The sequence below is a fragment of the Bactrocera dorsalis genome, chromosome 2, assembly GCF_023373825.1.
Source record: "Bactrocera dorsalis isolate Fly_Bdor chromosome 2, ASM2337382v1, whole genome shotgun sequence".
Taxonomy (NCBI): domain Eukaryota; kingdom Metazoa; phylum Arthropoda; class Insecta; order Diptera; family Tephritidae; genus Bactrocera; species Bactrocera dorsalis.
In genome coordinates this window covers 88,999,138-89,022,515 of record NC_064304.1, presented here as the reverse complement: position 1 = coordinate 89,022,515, position 23,378 = coordinate 88,999,138, and the positions used below count along the sequence as shown (strand labels likewise).

The 23,378-nt window shown below is 34.7% G+C and overlaps 1 protein-coding gene across 3 annotated transcripts in view; it reads left to right on the top strand.

Annotated features, from left to right (window-relative positions):
• The window catches only part of LOC105229624 (poly(U)-binding-splicing factor half pint), a 320,705-nt gene that overhangs the window by 148,314 nt on the left and 149,013 nt on the right, over positions 1-23,378 (top strand). The window contains exon 4 of one of the 3 annotated variants that reach the window (XR_007421708.1): positions 14,110-16,666. The exons of the other annotated variants lie outside the window; for them this stretch is intronic. The gene's annotated coding sequence lies outside the window, so the exon portion shown is untranslated. Of the gene's footprint in view, positions 1-14,109; positions 16,667-23,378 lie in introns of those variants that run through there. 3 annotated transcript variants of the gene reach the window in all.

Here is a 23,378-nt window from a genome sequence, read left to right as displayed (position 1 = left end):
CTTAATGCAAATGCTTAGGTGCTCATGCAATAAAATTTTTGCACATACTTCATATGTATGTATATATGCCACTACTTATGCACATAAGTATCTCTGGTATATATTACTAACACAATTTATTCATCTGTTTAAAATAATAACGTTAAAGATCTGGCTAAAAAATAATAAAATTGTACTTGTAAATAAGTATAAAGCATAAACGCATTATTTCCACACATTCATATTCATTCAACTGTGCATTGCATTAAAGCCATAGACACACAGATATATGCTAGTACAGATGCACATACTTATATACATACACATATGTGTAAATATGACGCTTTGAGGCAAGTTTTTAATTAAGCGAAAATCAGCGAGAGAAAAGAAGAACTGCCGCATAATGGAGACCAGCTTCAAGCGGCTGCTGGGAAAGTACTTTTTTTTATTGAAATACCGCAACAACGAAAGAGTTGAGTGCGCATCAAAAGCCGAATGACTGACAGACAGTTTCGTCAGTGTCTAACACTTGGTAGTCAGTCAGTCAATCTGTTTAAAGTCAGTCAGGCAGCCAGTGAGTTTGTGATATGAAACTCTTTTGTGCACTGTACACACAAACACACATACACATGCAAGTGAACTGTAACAAATTAATGAAAATATAACAGACTTACTTGCTCTATGCAAATAATGCAGTAATTATGAGTTTATGAATTAGATGAGCGCTTTGCTGAATTCTACATATATGTGTGGAAGGCCGTTACCTCTGATTTTACGTGTGCACTGATAGGTTGAGGGAATTTCGATTGTATTTAGCAGTTGTCTCATAAAAGAAGTTCGGTAAGTTTTTTTTTTAGAACAAACTTGGTTTAAAACTCACAGAGAGAGAACTCGCAAAGCTAGTAAGAATGAATTGCTTCTTTATCATTCTTCAAACAACATTTGGCTAAAGGCCGAAGATCCATGATACTTATTCGTATTAAAAAAAAAAAGTTGATTTTGATCGATCAGTTCGGAGATCCATACTGATGCTTGAGAAAGTTATCCATGCCAAAATTCGGGAAGATATCTCTTCAAGTGAATAAGTTTTCCATCCAAGCATTTAATTCCGATCTTTTATTTAGTATGGCAGCTATAAGCTATGTGTGTCCGATATCGGCTATTTCGACAAATGAGCAGCTGCTTTGGGAGGAAAGTACGGACGCAAAAGCTGAGAGCCTAGTTTGCGTATATACAGACAGGCAGACGGACCTAACTAAATCGACTCGGGTCATTTCTATACATACATTTTTATATGGCTTTCGCTGCTTTTTTCTGGGTGTTCGTGGCGAACTTTATATACTTTCTTAAGGGTATAAAAATTGAAAAACAATAAAGCTTTTAATCTTGTGCTAGAGTTTCTCAGCGTTGTGAACCCTTTTTTTTGACTACTTGTGGTTAAGAGAGCCTCTATTATTCGTTGACATAACATTTATGTAGATACTAATTGGTTCTTCTAACCCGGGTCAAATTTCAGCTGCAAACTAATTCACTTAATTCTAAAACCACATCCCAGCGCCTGAAGACGAGGCCTTTACTGTGATAGTCCTCAACTCAACAAAGTACTCACACCTCTCGCTGTTTAGTCTTCTACATTGCTCCAATTCGCCTGCCTCTCTAACCGAATGTGTGGTTACCCACTCGGGTAATCCAATCCGCCCACTAAGTCGCCGTCATCAGTGAAACATTGTGTATAACTCATGCAATCGGTGGGTGGGCTAATTGACAAACTCTCGCCATGTTCAGCCTCGCTCTAACTTTAGCTACTTATTAATGCAGCGAACGTTTACAACTTAGTAAGTGTACAAGTAGTGTTAAAACCCTTGCTTATCTCTGATGTAAGTGTAAATTAATGCTAGCTGCAATAAGAACAAGAAAAACACTTCTAAATAACAACAAGCGTAGCTAATAAACTTTTGCCGCAAGTGTTGGAGATATTTTATTGTTGTTGATTTTCTTCCCTGTTCTTCCTCTACAACATTCACAAGCTACAACTCGTAAATGGACTAATTAAAAGTGGCCAACTAATTACGAATATCATCGCAGTGAATATTGTATTGGAAGAGCTCGAGTACAGTTAAGTAGCATGCAAGGTAAAAGGCTGAACATTCAGGTTTCGATAAGGACTGTCAAAGTGTGAAGTTAGACGGAAAACTGTTTATTTAAATCGACTATTTAAAAGAGTTTAATGGATAAAAGGGTCAAGATAGATGTAAAAATAAGAATAGCTCTTCTAAAATAGAACGCCGTAAAGAAAGAGATAGAGGGAAGTCTCAGCGTAATTTTAAATGAGTTTAGAAGATGGATCTGTTAAATATTTTACAATACTGCAGAGCAGAGTAGTAAAATCAAGAGAGAGAGAGAGAGAGAGAGAGATAGATGGAAAATGTCTGAAAGAGACACAAATAGACTGAAAGAGAGAGAGAGAGAGAGAATAGGTGAAAAGTGTCCGAACTGACTCAAAAAGTCAGAAAGAGAGAGAGAGAGAGAGAGAGAGAGACAGAGAGAAAGGAATGGAGGTAAAATATTGGGTTAAAAAACATTCGAAAAAGCTTAGCGTGTGATTTTGTGAAGAACGAAACAAATTACTCTTAGAACATACGATGAATCAAAGAAGAGTGTGCCAAGAATATTTCTTTTTTGATTCATTATATGTTCTGAGGGTTCTTTGATTCGTTGCTCTTTCCATACCCTTTGGAAAGGTCTTTTACGATGAATGCGGCTTAGCTGCTACTGTTGTAAATTATTTGCACTTAGTTAAGGGCATTTTTTGGCATTTAGACCGTTTATGGATTAAGCTTCCGAGCTCTGGTACCTGCAGGTTTTCGTCAGAGACTCATATTAACTATCTCAAACACTTTTGTTCACAGGGTTATATGCTAATGGCCACTCATGTGATAACACAATGCCACTCAAACGGCTTGACAAATGACTCCCTAGCGGAGAGAGCATATTGTGGCAACAGTCAGACCAGAGTTGGGGCAATTTCTAAATCCAACGCAATTTTATTTACGCAAATATATTGCTTGAATATCTGGGCATTTATATGCATAAGTATACATATGTACAGATATATAGTACATATGTATGTACATAAATTTGTCGCATTTATTTAAGCATGTCCTTATGCAGCTACCATTAAGTGTCGGTGTCAGACCACTCTATGGTCGCATTAAATTTTGCGGTGAATTTTGCGGCTATCTCATATGCTTGACTAATAGGCAATCAGCCGCCTGTGGTGAAAATACTCGTACAGTTAGTGCTATGGGTAGGTTATGTCATGTCGTTGGGTTCAACTGTGTTTGTACAAGTATATATAATATGCTCGCGTACATATGTTAGTATGAAGAACGGCAATTAAAAATTTATAAAAATAAAATTAAAAATAAAATAAAAATAATTATTATTATAATAAGCTATTTGAAGGCTATTTTGGGCATTTTATAATAAATAATATTTTATATATATTTCATCTTCCATTTTTTTTGCGACTTCATGCACATAATTTCCACATTTGTATGTATATGTGTCAAAGGTTGCTCAGATACATATTCGCTTGAATACGAGTATATAAAAGTTAAACTAAATATGTCAGCTGCATTTTTCAGTCGAATCAACAGCTATAGATACATTTTCAGAGATCATTTTGCTGCATATGCAGCATCGTGCAGATACTTATTCGACTGGAGTGTGCATACATTTGACTAAAAAATGTTTGAGTACAAGCACACGCACGCACATGCATATACATATGAAAGCAAGTCTATGAATATGCATTTCAGAGTTTCCCTATGCACACATACAGCTCCACGTACATACATACATACATTATATTATGAGCAGGTGAATGGTACTCATTCATTCAAATAATATAACACTTCTTGAAGCATAAAAGCGAAATGTGAATATCCATGAAATAAACATATTTAAAACTTTCTTGAAAGAGTGGGCCACAAAAAGTGTATATATGCACGTCTCTGCAATTGTAATAGATACCTGCATATAAACGTGCATATGTGTATGAATATGTGTGCCACGAAGTGTGGTATGTAAATATGTTTCGACATTTTGTGTCACATTTTCAAGGGAATGTAAAAGGATACGAAGCAGTATTCTAAATGGAGACGAACATTCTACATACGTTCAGGTTTCGCCTTTCAAGGTGTACGCTTACATAATAGAGATATTTGACAACAAAAGACGTTGGGAGAGGGTATGCAATGTGACAGCCAGCTTTGTAGCGGAAAAGTGTGGCATGAATAATTATAATTGCATGAAATCTGCATATTTATAAATATACACTCGGGTACTTTTCGGGAAGCTCAAAATTAAGACTGAAATACCTGAATATTAAAAATGAAAATAATATTTATGATATGCAGACACAAATGGGTTATATGAATGACCACTTGGGTGAGATGAATCTATTGAAGACATGGTCACGCCTACTATTGGGCTAGCTGTACATATGGCTTAGATTACTGGAGATAACCCAAGTGAAGTCGAGAACACACTGCGTTATGAAAATGGGCAAATCGGGTTCATTCACTCATAAAATAATTAAGGGGGTATTCTAGTCTAGAAATGCTATTTAACAGCATTTTTTAAAGTCCAATAAAAAAAACTAAGAACATTTTTACTATCCAATTTTTTATCAGATATTTATTGATATTTTAAGAATGCAAAAAAAAAAAATAAAAAAAAAATTTTGTGATAATTTGATTAATTGCGGCGTGGTGGTGTGGCGGGGGTTGAAAATAAGGGGGCGCCCTTCCTGACACGATTCCAACACTTTGGGTGATCCGAAAAAAAAATAAAAAAATTTTTAATCAGTACAAATGCCGCTATCGTCTGAACTAGGATAAATAAAAAAAATTGTTTTTCAGTAAATGGCGACTGTTTGAATTTTTTTCCCCTTTTTTTAGCAAAGATCAATTTTTTAAAAATAGTAAAAATCAAAATTTTTTTAAAAATCCTAGTTGCAACCATAGAGAGATATATAAAGAAGATCCACACAAAATTTTAAGTTAATCGGTTCATTAGAACTTGAGAAATCATGTCAGAAGTGTTGAAAATAGTAGTTTCGAGAAAAACGCGATTAAAGTTTTACGTTATACGATATTCGCCCAACCGTTGCACGATATACGCTCACTAAAATGGCTATAACTTTGAAAATAATTTGAGTTTTGAAAAATCCTTTTAGGGAGATATTTTTGAATATCAAAACTAACGAAATATGAAAAAAAAAATGTTCCATTTTTTTCAAATTTCTAGACTAGAATACCCCCTTAAACTGTGACGAAGCTGTAAAAGATTTTTTTTTATTCTTTATAGTAGGTATTCTTGTCTTTTGGACGTTTCAGGACACGTTGCTGAGAAACGTGTTTTGAGTAGACGAGACGAAATTCTATATATTCCTGCAAATTACGGGAGTTTTTTGGTTCTACCTAAGTTCAGTGCTTCTTTAGTTATTAGTTTTGACATTTTTTATTGCTAAAGAACTCAATTCTCTCTGTTCCTATCAACATACTCCGAGCGCTGTCCTTTTTCTTGCCACATTTGTGCTCTATTAATCTTATACCACTGAAGGAATGAGCAGAATTAATAGACAAAGGTTAAGATGATCTCATACCCTTACTAAAATATTGTTTTGGGCCCACGATTTCCTGTACAGATGAGCTACCGAACATTTTCATTCATTTAAAATATTTCTGTGGCTTGCTTAGACACTTTACAATTGAAAAAATTGCCGTCTTCTATAGAATTGATCTGCGACCTGAAGACACGCCTTGTTTGAGCATCTATTAGGAATATTGAAAACAGAACAAGATCAGTGATCACACTAAGCCATGGTCTCTTGTTCGGCTGATACGGGATCTTGGGACAATTATGATATCATATCAGGGAACAGTATAGCAAGCAAATGAGTTCCAATATAGGTTCTCAAAATCCGTTCTGCCACACCACCGACCCATGAATTTCTTAATCAAATTTGAAGTTTATGGACTGTCACTAACTAGTGGCTAGAAATATTTTCAGCTTCGAAGCACTATCTATCTAATAGGAAGTATGAAGTGTAGTTCTTACTTTCGGTTCTCCCAGTTTTTGGATTGTACATATTGTGAATTCCTGTAACTAATCTCCACTTCCTTCCACAGTAGCGTCTTGACATCGAGTGTGACGAAAATATGATTGATTGTTTTTGGTTTTAAATAGAACGAAGATTAGAATTTATGTTAAATATAAATATTTCAGAGATTTTCTTAAACTTTTAGTACACAATTCTAATTTGCATCATATTGTAATTTAGGCGAATGCTCCAAAACTGAGCCCAAAACCTAAAAAACAAAAACTCGCCGAAGGCACTGAAGGTCATCCCTGCCGAAGTTTATTACAAATAATGAATTAATCGTTAAGAAGCTGTCATTGCCTTTGGGAACTGAAGACGATAAAGAAGATTTGTATTAAAATATGTGAAAACTTAAGTTTTTGTCAGTCCGGGTCATTTTTGATCAGATCGCATTAACTTCTTCAACAGTACCAGTTTACGAATGATCTTCACTTTGTCCGGTATTTAGTTTCATAAGCATAAAGCAGATTCTTATGGCTTAGCATATTTAATGAGTTAAAAATAATTTACTTAAAAAATTCTTAGCAAAACATATTCAAAACTCGCTTTAGGTATTTCCAAAACTCATTCGTAGCACACAATCAATCATTTTAATTTGTTTTGCTTTATTAAATCTACGTTTAAAAATAAATTTCATTAACGATATTTATTGAAACTTTAAACAAAGCGCAACTAAAGCTAATAACCATTTCGGCTAAATTAAAACACTCACAAACGTTTTATACTCCGAAGCGCAGATGAATGAAATCGAAACGGCAGAAAAAAGAATGATTAATGACTTTATTTGTCCAACACAAATATTCGTATGCAACAAACAACTCAACAAAAACTATTTTCGAGCAAATAGATTAACAAAAATAGCTTATAACAATAAAATAATGACGAAGTAAAGAGTTAAAAGTGTGTACACAAAAACTAATGCGCGGATCAATAGACGTAAAGTCAAATAAATTATTATGCAGATTTTCGGACACATCCAAATGGTGGATACGCATTGAAGTTTGGCGTGAAATATGACAGTTAAGATTATAAATAAATAATAGAAGTGCTTAATATTCATTTTCAAGCGCTCGGAAATTGCTAGCGCCTCGCTGCTGTTGAATTGGCGCATTTCTGTCACTCATAACGCTACTTTATGGCAACGAAAAATAATAAAATTATGCAAATTCCCCGGAGCCAATGAAAAATGAATGAATTTGAACTATTTCTCGACTTAAACTGCCGATAATCGGACAAGTTTTGTCATTTAAATTGTGATTTAACGGTATTGACGAGGACTGTTAAGATTTTATGGTACATGCGGTACTTCGTTTTGTTGCTGTCACGCTCAATTTGCATTTCGTAAGTACTGGTACGAACTGAGGTCTAGTTTAGACATCCTTATTAAGGATCAGATCAACAGAGACGTCTTTTAGAGCGTCACTCAAATCTTTAACGCGACACCTTTTATACAGGAAATTGCAAAAATTTTATGTTCCAATGATGACCAAGCACTTAAGATTCTAGTAATTCTTCTTCACACGAGAAAATAATGACTGACTGTTAAAATTGTTAACATTTAAAAAGTGTGGTGGCTTAAATCAAGCATTTGATGGACTTATATAATAATTGCCACCGAATTTTTGTTTAACTGCCACTTTCAATTAATTATTTTAATTACCTTTTAATGGGTTGAAGAAACCATTAACAGTCATTAAAACACCGGATTACCGGATTATGGCGGCTACTTGTAAAGAAAAGAAAGTAGCTCAAAAGAATATTATTTAACTTTATGAAGAAATGAACAATGAACACACAAAGAAACCGCAGAAGACTGCGAACACAACAAAAATGCGGTAGCAACACAGTAACCCACTAAATTATCATGTTTAAACCATTAATACCTAGATGAATGCCGAATGAGCTAAACCGAGTGTGTAGAATGAGAAAAAAAGAAGCGCACATTAGAAGCAGCAAGTAAAATAAAACTCGCTGGAGAAACAATAATAACATCGTAGCACAACGTACGATAAAATTGAAAGTGAATTCGAATACTTGTTGTGATCCGCACGCCAATTATGGTGCGACTGGCGAGATTGATGACTAAATTAATTTGTGTAATTTAAAATGCAAATAAATTCGAGTTCGAGTTCGCCGCATAGACAGTCTGAAGAGTTAGCAAAAGCGCAATGAAGAGAAATATGGAAATTAGTTAGAACTAATTTGTGGTTATTTATTGTTAGAATGGAAGAAGAAGGGAAACAGGAGTGAAATTGCAATTTTTTAAATATTTTTGATTGAAAGAGAATGAGAGAAAAATAATGAAAGAAAGGCTTTGTACTATAATTTTGCTGGCATTTTCTTTCTTCCGCATTATTTGGGCTATATTGAGCTCTCTATGTAAAAATAAAAGCACTGGAAGCAGAGATAAGCAACGAAAAATTTGAAAGAAATAAAATTGTGGATCTCGATTATGTTATCCTTTTCGGTCTTGATACGACGAATGTCATAATAAAATATTTCTGAAATCATTCGTCACGTCGTTCCTCTATTGATTATCTTTCGGAGCTTTTTTCATTTGAAAACACTTTAGTTACAATCTCTAGAGATGCTGAATTGTTAACAATGAAAAGTGACAAAGTACATATTCCCAAATAGAGTATTTCAGAGATCATTGACAACGACAAAGTCAAAGCATTTTACATTTCAGCAACTACCAGTCAGCGTTTGCTTGTTTTCCCTCCACAAAAAACCCACGAGTTCAGCTACTACGAGCTTTTTTCGTAAACAAAGCTTTTCGATGCTTTTTTGTGGCTTCTACATTTTCGCAGAAACGCAGAAATCCGTCGACAAAAGACATTGATTTACTTGAAAGACACAAAACCGGGCATCTCTATTAAGATGCGAAGAAAAATGTTTTTACTCTCCTTGCGCCATTCATATTCTCCAGCATATTGCTGTTTATTCGCTTACGACTTTACTAGCGCAACATGTTGCAGCCAATTTGTTGCTGCTGCCATTTTCGTCGCTGCCGCTGTTTACATTGCGAATTGCGCAAAGCTGCCAACAAATTGCGACTGCCTGTGCATGCATACACACGCACTTACATACATACATACATACATACATACATACATACATACATACATACATACATACATATATATCCCATACAAACTGACCCTATGTGTATATATGTATATATACATGTATATGCTCGAACTTCCAAATGCGCATTTATATACCAGCTGTGTATGTGTATGGGTGTGTGTGTGACCATACAAAGCTACTAGACGCATAACAACAAATCTGCATTGCTGATGGACAGCCGTTGATTGCATAATAAACGCTTTGCTTGCAACAATTTTTCACTTTGCATAAATCTTCGCGCCATTTATGGATTTGTTTTCCCCATTGTATGCGCCAACCAACACACCGACACACACACACACACACACATGCCCAAGCAGCCGCACAAGTCAAGCGCTCGCCAGCTGTTATTGCTGCAGTTGGTAGCTAGTTGAAGATTTCATGGCGAAAATGAAATTTTGCTTGCAAATTTGTGCAAATCTCAAGAAAAACACACAGTTTTGCCTTGCTTAACTGTAAATTGCTTGCATTGTGGCGGCTTTGGCCGTATTTGAAGTGAGTAAGCCACGTTTTGGAAGAAATTTTTAACGAAGCTGCGTAAAGCTGTCGGAAATCTGTGGAACATAAATTTTCCGAGTGGCTGCTGGAGTTGCAGAAAATTAAATTGCAATAACAACAAGGATTGAGTGGTTTTTTGAGCATTGACTCAAAAAGGCTATTTAGTGTGTGGGTCTTCAATTCGTAAAGCTCTCAAAACGGTTTAAGTAATACTTTGCGAAATAACTCTTCCAATGTTGAGAAGGGTCAGTTTGTATGGGAAGCTAATTTGTATGAGTATAATATTTCTTGCCACCGTGATTTACGATCTTTGAATAATTAAAATTCTTAACAATTAAGCATGGGCTAAGACAGAGGCCTTCACTTTCCAAAATGGATTTGGACTCTTCTCTTAAACAAGCACTATAGAGGTCTTCTATATTCGCATGACATTCGGGCCACCGGAAAAGACTCGGATTTATATCCGACCATGGACTACGGCAGCGTTCCCAAACTTTTCTCTACTACAATACCAAAAACAATAAAAATTGTATTCTTGAGAAAGCAAACTATCTACAATTTCATGTGGAAAACTTGCCAACGCTTGATTTACCGTTTTGAAAATTTAAGAAATTGTTAGCTTTAAAATGGCGGGATTAAGTCGTAATAGTTTGCTTAAGTTCGAATGGTCCCTGACCGTTCGATAGCTAGATTTTACTTTATTTCAAGGTTATATTTGAGTTTCTTCATAAGATATATGTTTTATAGCAGAACTTGCTAGAAAGATTCCAACCTTAGCGATTGATGCCACTCCACTCACTCTACTCTCGAAGTTTAGCGAATCGAACAAACAATTGGTCAAGAAAAACCAATAGTCTGTGATACTTCTATTTATCTGTATAGATAGTCGACATAATGTCTTGATTGAAAGGAAAAAAATAGTGATGAATTAAATCGTATCTTAAGCCAGAGGCGATCATGTGTTGTGTGACACCAACCACACAAGATTCAGCAGTTAACTGTGGACTTAACAGCTTAGTGTTTCTAAAGCTTTGATCACGTTAGTGTCTTTCATCAAAACAATCACGTGCAGCTTAACAACTAGGTTAGATTAGGTAAATAGTTAATAGAAATGCTTGTTCGTTGAGATACCTGGAACTGCTGGGTATAGATAAAAAATACCGTTCCATAAGATCAAGGCGACTAGAGCCTGCAATAAATTTATTGAGGCGTATAATATCAGTTCGTTCCAATACGTTGGGTTCGTAGAAAGCGTGGAAAGGGAAATGCTTCAATCTTAGTCTTGCGAAAGTTGGGTAGAGAAGAAAGTGCTTAGACTTTTCCACTTCCTTTCACCTTTGACAAGTTCCGCCCATAAAAATCTTTAGCACTTCACGATATTTTCGATGGATATGTTCGTTCAAAGAATGAAAGAGAATATATTGTATATGATGGACCTTGGCAGAGAGTTTATGTTAATTCATCGATTATTTAGTTTCAAGTTTTAGTTGCAGAACACAAAAGATTAAATATTAGCAAATTAATTAAAATATGAATTGGAAATACGTCATGTGACATAATAGCGGTTATATATATATACTTAGATGCAAATATATTTGTGTAGATTGACACACATTGCAAATAGTGCAACAGCTCACACGTGTCCGGCATCGTCAAATGCGGCTGCCACACCACATTGTCTGTCGACCGCATTTATAAAATAACTTTAAAATGTACACAAACAAGTGCGCAAAAGTTTAAAGATCTGTACTCAGACAGAACAAATGAAAGAAGTAGAAAAGCAGAAGAATAGAAATAATAATGGCAAAAGATACGAATTACTATATACGTATACATAGGCTGCTATATATATTTCTGGACTAGGCAACACTAAGTGTTGCCAGGTGCAATCTGACATTTCCATTGGAAAGTTTGACATTTTTTAGCATAACATCACTCAGAACGTTTTGTCATTTAATCGTGAATTGTTTTATTTACAGGGAATTAAAAAATTCATCTCGGCCAAAAAATGGAATTAACTCGTGAACATTTTCGTGCGATCATTTTTCACAACTTTCGACGTGGATTATCACGACAAGAGTGCATCGATGAACTAAAATCTTTGTATGGCTATGAAACACCATCATATAGCACTGTGAAAAACTGGTACAACGAATTCAATCGTGGCCGACGCTCGCTCAAAGACGAATTCCGTGAAGGTCGTCCAAAAATAGCCGTTGTGCTAGAAAACATCGATGCCGTACGTGAACTGATAATGCAAGACCGTCATGTAACATACCTTCAGATAGAGGCATGCCTATGCATTTCTCCCACCAGCATACATTCGATATTGCATGAACATCTGGCCGTAAAAAAGGTTTGTTCTCGTTGGATCCCGCACAATTTGACAATCGCTCAAAAAAAGGCTCGTGTGGATTGGTGTAAAGATGTGCTGAAAAAATACGATCGCGATGCTTCAAAAGACGTTTATAAGATCGTCACAGGTGACGAATCATGGATCTATGCGTATGAGCCCGAAACAAAACAGCAATCGACCGTGTGGGTCTTCCAAGACGAGCCAAATCTAACGAGAAAAAACATTTTCATTGATATATTTGCCTATTTTCATTATTAGGCCAGAAATATATATAGCAGCCCACGTATAGACTATACAAGTATATTATATTACTGTTTAGGTATTATATACATACATATGTATAACTATGCAGAAATAATATAAAATCGTAGAACCATCCATAATCTGTATCAAAATTTATGGGTGACATTGATTATAATAAAGTAGCAAAGTCGTAAGAGTCAAGTATTGGAAATTATGACATAAATATATTCTCAGCTTCAAGGGTCACCCTAGTATAAGATAAAAAAAGATATTGTAAATAATTTTTTAGTATATATGTATATATGTATATTTCAAATGTTTAATTCATAGAGTCCATTCTTTTATTATTTGCAGGTAAGCTACTACTTCTACGGTTCAACTGGTTTTAAAAACATAAAGGTTCATGAATACGAAAAATTATACCGATCTAGTCATATGTAAACCTATGTAAGTAAGCTATAATAATTTATATTAAATTGCATTAAAATTAATTAATTGAAAACAAACATATTTCGATCGAAAATGCCTTTTCGCGCAAAAGTTAATTGATCAATTGTCTGGCTAGAAAGTGAAATTCAACTCCGCGGGTTATTGTTCATGCTGTTGATTTAGGTTATTGTCCAGGCTGTAAATTTGGTTGTGTACATTGATGAAATAGCAACGAGCTGATGAATTTTAAACATTAGGAAAAATACAAAATGAAGAACAGCTGAACGTTAATCGCGCCTATCGGTAATCGAAAGCAGCTATACGAAAAGGCTATAAAACTTTCCGTGTTTAAAAAATTTTTCAACTTCGTTTAAATTGTGATAGAGCATGGATTTCTTTTTCACGACTTCGAGATTTCAACTTTTCATTGGTGGGCTTATTTTAATCGATTTCTAATCACGTTCGTTTGTCTGAAACACATTTCGTAAGACCAATCAGTTTAGAGTTGAGAATTTATGACATATCAAATCTTTACACGCGTTCTTCGGGAGCCTGAGGCCAGTCATCGCCATTTGGTTTATGAAAAACATAATAGTTGCTGTTTTAAATTTTGAATATAGTCACATTTTTATATATGTAAGTACTAGAGGACCCGCCCAAGTTTTACTGTAGCTGATACATAGATAGTACTACTAATACCATCTATATGATTTCTATTAGTTAGATTATAAATATTAGTTAAGGAATAATCGCATTTCTGATGAAGCAACAAAAATTAATCAAAAAGCATTTCGTGCGTTAAGAAAGAATTGGTTTTTGGGGTAAAAATACTATTGAATTTGGGCTGTGCATCAGTGAAATCAATCAAGTCCAATCGACTGTCAGCCTAGTGGACTGCATATGAGGAAACGGTTCTCAAGCGTGAAAAGACAAAAAAATCGGCTGGCCAGGTTATGGCATCAGTCTTTTGGGATGCCCGTGGTATATTATTCATCAAATGATAAATGAGCCAGTTTTAATTCATTGCATTGTGTGTTTGATTGCAGTTCTATTCTATCATTCCCAATATTTAGCAATTTTATTATTTTTCAGGATGGATCAGTTTGAAATTGTACGCATATACATACGTATTCTTCGTTCCCGTTTAAATATTGCATTGCTCTGTGCAATGCTTCGAAAAGATTTCTGTATATCTCAAATTTTAATAGACCTTTTTATCAACACTTCAGTTATGTCACTATTTTTTATGCCAGACCATTTGCAATTGTAAATTGCCTGTCAAGATACCCCCTCCAATAGTTAGCAGGTATGAAAAAAATAGTATAGCTACCCATAGATGTATTGAATGACCCAATTTATTACTTAAGAACGAACAACTCTGTCCACAAAATGAAAACTTGATCTACAGATGTCGCCTTTTACTTTGGCATCGTTTTGTTTAATGCACGTTTACGCCAATTTAAGGTTTGAATATTGAATACTGCGATGGTAGCGCCATTCATCGGTCAAACATTTAAAATTAGCAATCAATTACAAATGAAAAATTAATTAAAAAAAACACTTTCCAGTGGACCAAATTGTAAATCTAAACCATTCTCGAATCTCCTTGAACATACACACAAAATTTCATCAAAATCGGTCCATACGTTTAGGAGCAGTTCAAATGCAAACACACGGTCAGAAGATTTATATATATCAGCATACTTGTTTTGCTGCTTCTATAATTTTTAATAAAATTTTCGATTTTAGCTGTGTCCTTGCTGTGCCTTGGATTGCCTCTTCTTTGCTGCAACTTCTTTCGCAATTTCCCCATGCAATTACCATGCTTCCACAAAGTCTCTCATTTGTTATTTTCTGCCAAAAACCCAGCACCGTTATACTCCTTCCGCTAATTTACTCGCACAACAATACAAAAACAGAAACAATTTTCCACGCTGTAATTAAGTAAAATAATAACTACAAGTGGTTAGTTGGCTTCGTTCCGTCTTGCAACCCTTTTGCAGCTCAAAATTCCATTTACAACTGCTTTCATTATCTTTCGTGCTTTAGGAATTCCTCTGGTGCTCCTTAGCTATGTGTCTTTCGGAGTGAATTTCGCGCTTTGTTCTGCATTGCTTGTGAATGAATCTGCGCTGCCTTTATTCGCCGGCAACGTTTTAAGCATTTCGCTGCATTCATTATTCACCGATTCGCTACTCTGCGCTTCCTACCACTTACCGTTAGTACAAATAATTTTTAACATTTTTCGTTGAATACGAGTATTTTCTGTTTGAGATAATTGTTTTTGTCATACCATCAATTATAGAAATTCTAATATTCCACCGTGCTATTTGGTAGGAATGTGGAACGTGGAAATATTTTTGTCGAAGCGTTATTGTTTTGCTATTCTTCCACAGCTATTGCATTTCCACTATTCTGCGGTACTTTGACTATCCGGTTTGGCAATGTTTTCGCCGCTTCCTTTTCGTGCTTTGCGCTCTTTTGTTGTGTATAAACTTAAATTGCGAGTAAAAACAAAACTATATCCGGCAATTTGTTGTGCTCTCCCCATTTCCCACCTTTAGTTGTATGGAACAATGTTATATATGATATTTGTGTATTAAGGTGATCCTAAAAAATAACGAATGGGTAATTATTTTTGATTTAGTTCCAAATTTACTATATATATATATATAAATATATTATATATCGATTCCTTCAATGTAAGCTTGTCAAATTTATCACCTTCCATATATTTATAAAATCTTAGTTTGAGGAAAATATGGGACTATTGGCTATACCATACCTGAAATTAATACTAATACAGTATATTTACGAGATGAAATTTGATTTAAACACGCTTAAAGTAGTTGTATCTTTCATCAATGCGCCACACTCACCGCCTCTAATCGGATTAAAATTTATATACTCGTATCAAATTTTAGAATAATTATTTTCCTTTGTTCCCAAAGAGGTGTTTAAACTTTGATTCCTTTATGTCACGCCTTAATGTAATGTAAACCTGTATATTTCTTACATCTATCATCACTAAAACTTGTAGAAGGTTCAAGCTTCACAAAATATTATTCGGTCTACATTTTTGGTACACCCTAATTTGCACGTATAGTTGTCGATAAATATATATAAAGAGTTTGCAGTGCTTTTGTTGGCTGTCTCTTCAAAGTAACAATTTGTTTAATGGGTTTCTATGTTTCAAATTATGCTTGTACAGGTCTATATGTATATGTATTTGGGTATATATTTCGTTCCCTTTTTGGCTGCATCAACGCTGCTGGCGTTTTAGACCAGTATGGATTCATTTTAATTATGTAGTGAATATTTTAAGTGTTGGCCTTCTTGAAAAATTATTTTTTCGCTCTGAAAGTGTGTCAAAAATATTTCAAATTTATTAATTTAGGCTTCGTGGATGGTGAAGAATGAAAGGTCATCTCTCGGATTGGTTGAGGCGAGAGTTTGTGATTATTTTACAAAAATATTAATTAAAAGTCAGGTTATTATATACACAGCTTTTGTAAAGATGTATCACTGTGAAGTTTCTGTAGTAATCTCAACATAAAAGTTATATAAATTTGTCCAGTCTAAGGCAGGACTTCGTATATGTTATCTCAGAAGTATTCCTGCATATGCCAGAATCAGAGAGAATATCTTAGATGTCATTTTCTCTACCAATTGTAACCATTATCCTTCACAATGCAATGATTTATGATAATAACATGTTTTTTGGTCTATGGAATTCATGAAATGTAAAGCTCTAAACTAGTACTGTTTCAATAACACAAAACCAAATTGGATGAGTAGGCGTTTTTAGCTTTAATTTAGTCTTAGAAGATGTAGTTAGTTCCGTGTAGTTCCAACTATTCTGAAAACGAGGAAGGAAGCAGCGTCAGAAAATTAACACGAATCATATTTCTATGGTCCTCAAATAGGTTTTATGGTTAAATAGTTACATATCTACTTAAATATCGTATAAATGTATGGTCCTTGGTGTCTATAGAAGTTTCAAAATTACTATTAGCTGCATTGTGAAGGCAGTAATTCATACTAATATAGATTTCTGTAGAGTGCTTAAAGAAAAAAATTCATACAAAACTGTTTAGTACTTCTCCGTGCTAATCTTATATTTTTAGGTTTGTGCCTTGGTTGAAATCTAAAAGTTGCTTAGATTTCAACCAGTTCTAGTGATTCTCTTCGACCTACTATGTAACGCAACTGAAACACTCAATCCGAACGCCATTGTATGTATATCTTTTCTCGCGCCTCTTTATGTGTCTCATCCATCAACCGATTGCAATAAAGCAAATTGTTGGCAACAAAGCTGGTATTGAGTGCTTTGAAAAACAACAATCGGCATAATCTGCAAAGCATTCATTTATGAAAAGTACTACATTTAATCGAAATTTATGCAGAAATATATTTTTGGTATTTCAGTTTCAGAATTTATTCCATTTAGAATTTAGATTAATTTGACGTGACAATTTTTGTTGCCGCATTTATTATTTATCACCTTTCCATTCATTCGATTTCATTACTCGTTGCTTTAACTGTTCGTATGTATTTATTTCATTTATGACTAAGCGTCAAGGTTACCTACATTTATTTCGCAAAATAAAGGCAGACAACAGACAACACAAAATAGAAGTGGAGCCACAACAGAATGGCAAAGTAAACAAATATGGACAAATATGGAGCAAAAAATGGCGAAAACAAAGCGCCAAATACAATAAAATGTAATTGCATGAATGGAAAATGAAAGTTTTTGCGGCGCGTAGACCGTCTGACATACTGAGCGCGAAATTAAAATTGCAATGTATAAAATAATAAATAATAATTCTGTAACAAATAAACACAGGAGAAAAGTACTTGGAGTGCATGTAACCTGACAATATGCCAGTGCAATAAACATTGCCACATCACTTTTTCAATTAAAGTGGGATTTTATTGGAAAAACATCCAATTATTATTTTTCCAAGTAAAACCCTACAAAATAGCAATATGATGTTTCACAGCGCGACCTAGCGGCAGCTTTTTGTTAAAATAAATAGAAAGAAAAGTTATTTGACCCGAGAACAGCCAAATACCGCAATTTTCCTGAACATTTGAATAATTTCAATATTTGTTCGAATTTCTTTGAATTTTTTCTGTAAACAACTTTTTTCGGTTACCAAGCTCAAAAGCGCACAAAAAGTTTATAGAGCTAAAGCTTTAAAGCACTTATGAAATGTTGCCTTCATCACTTGCAAATAAATAATTTATTTTGTATCACAGTGTAATTTTTAAAAAATTCCTGAAATTATTGGCGTTTAACCGGCAAACAACGGCTACCATGCTACCATTTGGGTGTTTTTTTTTTTTTTTCAAATAGAAATTACTTTCATGAAAAAAATATTGTATACAATCCGTGTGTAAGGTAACTAGGCTAATATTTTTAATCCAGAATTGTTCGATATTCTCTATTTTTTGTGCAAATAACTTAGTTAAAGCTTCAATTTCATGCAAACCCGAGGAATTTTGTAAACAATTAACAAATTTACATTTGAATGGAACGCTAAAATTAAAAATCGAATATTATATGTGGGAATTTTTGCAAATTTAGTAATTCGCATGCTTTTGTGCTGAGCTCATTTACACCTTTTTTGTTTGTCGAAATATTTTCACACATACATATGTATGTACTTATTGGGTGATACATGCCTGTAAATGGTCGTATATGGCGTCTGAGGGGCACGTTAATTTTTATTGTGATTGTTGTTATTTTTGTTGTTTTATTTTCGTTTTTTGTTGTTATAATTTTAATTTCTCTCTTGTTTTTGTGTTTGTCTCAGGCGTTCACCTCCTGAAAGTTTATTGATATTTCACGTAATCGCCGATTTACTGCTTATCGTACGGCGATCGGCATCGTTTGTATGTTGCCGAGTCGTGAGCGTCGCACTAAACGTGATTTATGGGCCGGATAACACTTTTATTATTGGATGCGCTGTTTTGAAGTTCGTCTATTATAACTTTAACAATTTTGCTTCAAGCTTACAGTGAGCTTGACGAGGTATGCATAAATTTGTGAGCTTGTTCTACTTTCATTATAATTTATTTTGGAAAAATCTGTGAATTTTTGATAACTTGTCTACTCGTATAATTTCGTTATGGTAATGATTTATTTATTCGTTTAACGTAATATGAAATTCTCAACCGTTTTATTAAACGCAAGGATTTATATGTGGGATATGTGACACCAAAAGATGGCAAAAAACCACATTTGTTCGATTTATTTTCAAAGAAGTAAAAGTATTATTTTCAGTGTATACATTTAATTCTACAATTTTACAACTCCAAAAACAAAAATCTCGAATTAGCTGAGTACACCAAGTGTCGGTCCATTTTTTGGCGCTTATTTTGCTACTTTACCACTTCGCTCTCAATCCTTGGTTAATGTGTGTATTTTCCACGCCTTCGACTTTGGCTCAAAGTGTGTCTGTGCAATCATAAAATTAAATCCGAAAATTGGTAAAACAAACACTGAATACTTGACCCAATATTGCTCGGCTTGCGAGCGAACAGCTGTGCGGTCAAGAAATTTAACAGCTCAGCTGAATGAACGCAGCTTGAGGTGCGGAGAAATGCCACCACATAAGTGTAGGAAGTAATGATGAGAAGAAGATTGATATATGTTTGTATGCATAAAGTATCCAGCAAGTAAAATTATAACAACAACAACAACAAAATATAAAAAAAAAAATATAAAAATGCAAACGAGCAGAAAATCGAAAATCACAAAACAAATTAAATACCACAACATGCCTTTTGCTTGTTACCGCCATAAACAGTGCCATCAAAACAACAATCAGAAGCAGTATATATGTATGCTTAACAGTATAATCAAAGCAATGCATTTGTGTTAACAACAATTTCTAGTCAGTGCTCAACTCAGCCATCATCTCGTGTCCAGTGTCCCTGGAGCATCATTGCTCTACACGCCCGGGTTGGCACGTCAGCGCAACGCTGCCGCACCTTCACCATGAGGCACATAGCGCTGCGTTGCACTGACACATTCGACTCGTTGACATTCAGTTGCGTGCATGCGTAGATATTTTGTTGCTGCAATTAATTTTTTTCCGCCCAACCTTAAGTTTTCATAATTGTCGGTCACTTAGCATATTTCATATTTATTCGGTTTTTTGTTTTTGTTTTCGTTTTCGGTTTTTTTATTTTTCAAAAGCATTGCGTGACCAATTGTTGTAATGTGTTGCAAACGTAATGTTTGTTAACACCTCCTTGCCACTTAACGCTTTAGATTGTGTCGACAGTTATTTAAAATAAATGGTTGCCCATCCAATAATGCATTTATATATGCATATAAAGGGAGATCGATTTCGAAGGTCTCTACTTAAAAAAAAACACAGAAACGTCAAATTTAATGGTGAGTGTTTATTATTATTCGAAAGAACATTCATTGGTATTTACTTTTGAAGATTGTCTCTTTCAAATGTTGGCCGTGGCTGCATCTTAGATGGCCCATCCAGGAATAAGTCTAACCGTGTGATGTCACACGATCTTAGTGGCCATTCGACCGGCCCAGAACCTGAAATTATCTGCTCACCTCTCAACAAATTCACTGATTGATGCGATGTGGCGCCGTCTTGTTGAAACCAAATTTCACCGAGATCACGAGCTTCAATTTCAGTAATCAAATAGTCAGTTATAATAGCGCGAAAACGTTCGCCATTGATGGTTACGTTCTCACCGGCATAATTTTTGAAGAAATATGGACCGATGATTCCACCGACGCACAATTTACACTAAGCCGTTGTTTTTCTGGATGAAATGGCGGCTCTTGAATCCCTTCAGTTTACTTTTGGTCCTAAATGCGACAATTTTGCTTGTTTACAAGCCCATTGAGTCAGAAATGTGCCTCATCGATGAACAAAATTTAGCTCGAAAAGGTTGGATGTTCTTTTTGATCTTTTTCAGAGCCCATAGAGCGGAGCCATGTCGCTTAGGAAGGTCGATCGGCTTCAGTTCATGCACAAGCTGTATTTTGTGCGTTTTCAATTTAACATCTCGGCGTAAAATGTGCCAAGTCCTTGCCTACGTCAGTCCAAGTTGCTGCGAACGGTGTTGAATCCACTTTCCACGGTTTTCGGTTACACTCTCAGCTGCGGCTGCTATATTTTCTTCACTTCGTGCTGGACTGGTTGATTTTTAGCTCGCATGTTTATACACAGTTTGACATATTTTTGTTAAAGTTCAGCCATTTTTGGAAACATGCTCCAGTATTTTCAATGTGTGAAGACTTCTGTGTGGCTTCAACCTAAAGCAACTCAAGAACTACTCGATGGATTTGAATAAAATTTCTCTAGCTTTTTACTAGTCTCCCAAATTAGTAATTGGTAGGAGGAACGTTATTTTATTGAAAACTGCAAGAAATCTACTAAACTTCTCTTGTCTGTAACCACTCCGATAAACACATAACCTAGAAAAGGTTATATTTAATAACCTCCAATTTTAAAATAACATACTAAAATTTATAGTGAATATATAATATTTTTTTTTTTGAGTTACAGTCTACTAAATGTGGCTGCTTGTTGCTGTAGTAAATTTGAAAATAGCGAAACCGGTTAAAAATATTATTTTATTTTTGATTATGTAGAAATATATGCTCCTCCTTGTTAAATATGTCTTGCTGTAGTTTTCTTAAAAATAAAATCCCATAAATCACCTTGTGTTTAGGCGGTCACACTGGGCGTGCCCCTAAACAATTATTTTATTTTGGCTGTCGTGATCTTGAAATAAATCAATTTCAAATTTAGAAACTCAAATATTAATTAAATAATAACACACAACAAAGCAAATGTGCAAGTAAATTACAATAAAAATTACAAAAAACAACTAAATCAAAAATATACAATTTTCACAAAAAGATAACAAAAACAATTTCGTAAATGAGCGCCCAATTAAAAATGCAAAACAAAGCGCGTGGTCGGAGCATAATAAACCAGTGGAAAGTAAGATTTTATTTGGTCAATTTAATTTGTTGGCGAGGTAATAAAAGTTCACAATTTGATGGCTGCAATTGGCAATATTTTGCGTTGTCATTCCCCACTCTCTTCGTTTTTGTACTTTTGTTGAAATTTGAGACTTTTTCGCAGTACGTAAGTTTGTAGGAATTTGTGTATTCAATTTAAAAAAGTATTGACTTTTTGTGCAACATTTTTATTCAATATTTTTTCTCATTCCTTTTAGAACCTTCTTTCATTCTGCAGCACACACATGACATGTGTCAAATGGCAATAATATCTTTTAAATTGAAAACGTGATGTGCATTTAAGCGCTTCCGAAGCCACAGCTCATTTACGCTTGTAGATATGCTGGAAGTATGGAACATTCACACACATACATAACTATAGTTTTAAAATGTTTCAAAGCATTGACCTCAAATGTCAATAAAAATGAAAATTAAGTATTTTTGCCGCAGCCTTTCCGTCTCATTGCCGTAGTATTGCCTCCCTTGTTTTAAGAACTTTTGAGTAAGAGACTGCTTGCGGTTTTGAAATGGAATCTACTTTTAGTATAATATACAAGTTGTGTTCCAAAGTAAACAGGACTTTAAAAAAAACTGAACAAGTGGTTTTTTCGGCAAAGTCAATTTATTTTATTCAAAATAGTCTCCTTCTGCGTCAATACAGTTTTTTGCACGGTTCAAAAGCATGTCGAACGAATTTTAGCTTGTTGTCTGGTATGGCCGTCAGTATGCCGGTGGAGTCCTTTTGAATGGCCTCTAGGTCTGCAAATGCATTTTTTCGAAAATGAAGAAGTCGCATGGTGCCATATCAGGTGAATACGGGGAGTGGTTAGCGGTTGAAATGTGATTTTTGGTCAAATAATTGGTCACAAGATCGCCTTTGAATGTTGGATTCGGAGCAATTTATGGTCGTCAGTCAAATTGTGCGGAACAAACCGTGCACAGACCTTTCGTAAGCCTAAATGTTCGGTCAAAATGCGTTAAATCGAAAATTTGGAGATGTTCAATTTCTTTCTATGAATTTCAATGATGACTTCGACTGATTTTTGATGATTTCACGCACAGTTTCGATGCAATTTCCGGTGATCACGGATTTTGATTGGCCCACATGTTGATCTTCATTTATGTCCTCACGACCATTTTCAAAACGTGTAAACCACTTGTGCACTCTGCTACGGGATAGGCAATCATCGCCATAAACTTGTTGCAATAATTGAAACGTTTCGGTAAAAGTTTTATCAATATTAAAACAAAATTTAATGTTGGCTGTTTGTTCAAAGCTCATTTTCTCACTGGACAATCGATAAAAATAGCAGATTCTAATGCACAAGCCGTCATATAGATGGTTCCACTAGCGGGCCCTAGATTCAAAAAGTCCTGTTTACTTTGGACATCACCTTGTATTTTGAAATGTTCTTCCCCAACCCCCATTTTCTTCTTTTTATCGAGTTGACTAAAGCAAACAGTTTACTGTTTGCGAAGAGCTCTCCAATTGGCTTAAAGTTAATTAAGTGTAAAACGTTTTAGAGTAGAAAATAGCTAATATTGACTAGATTTCGAAA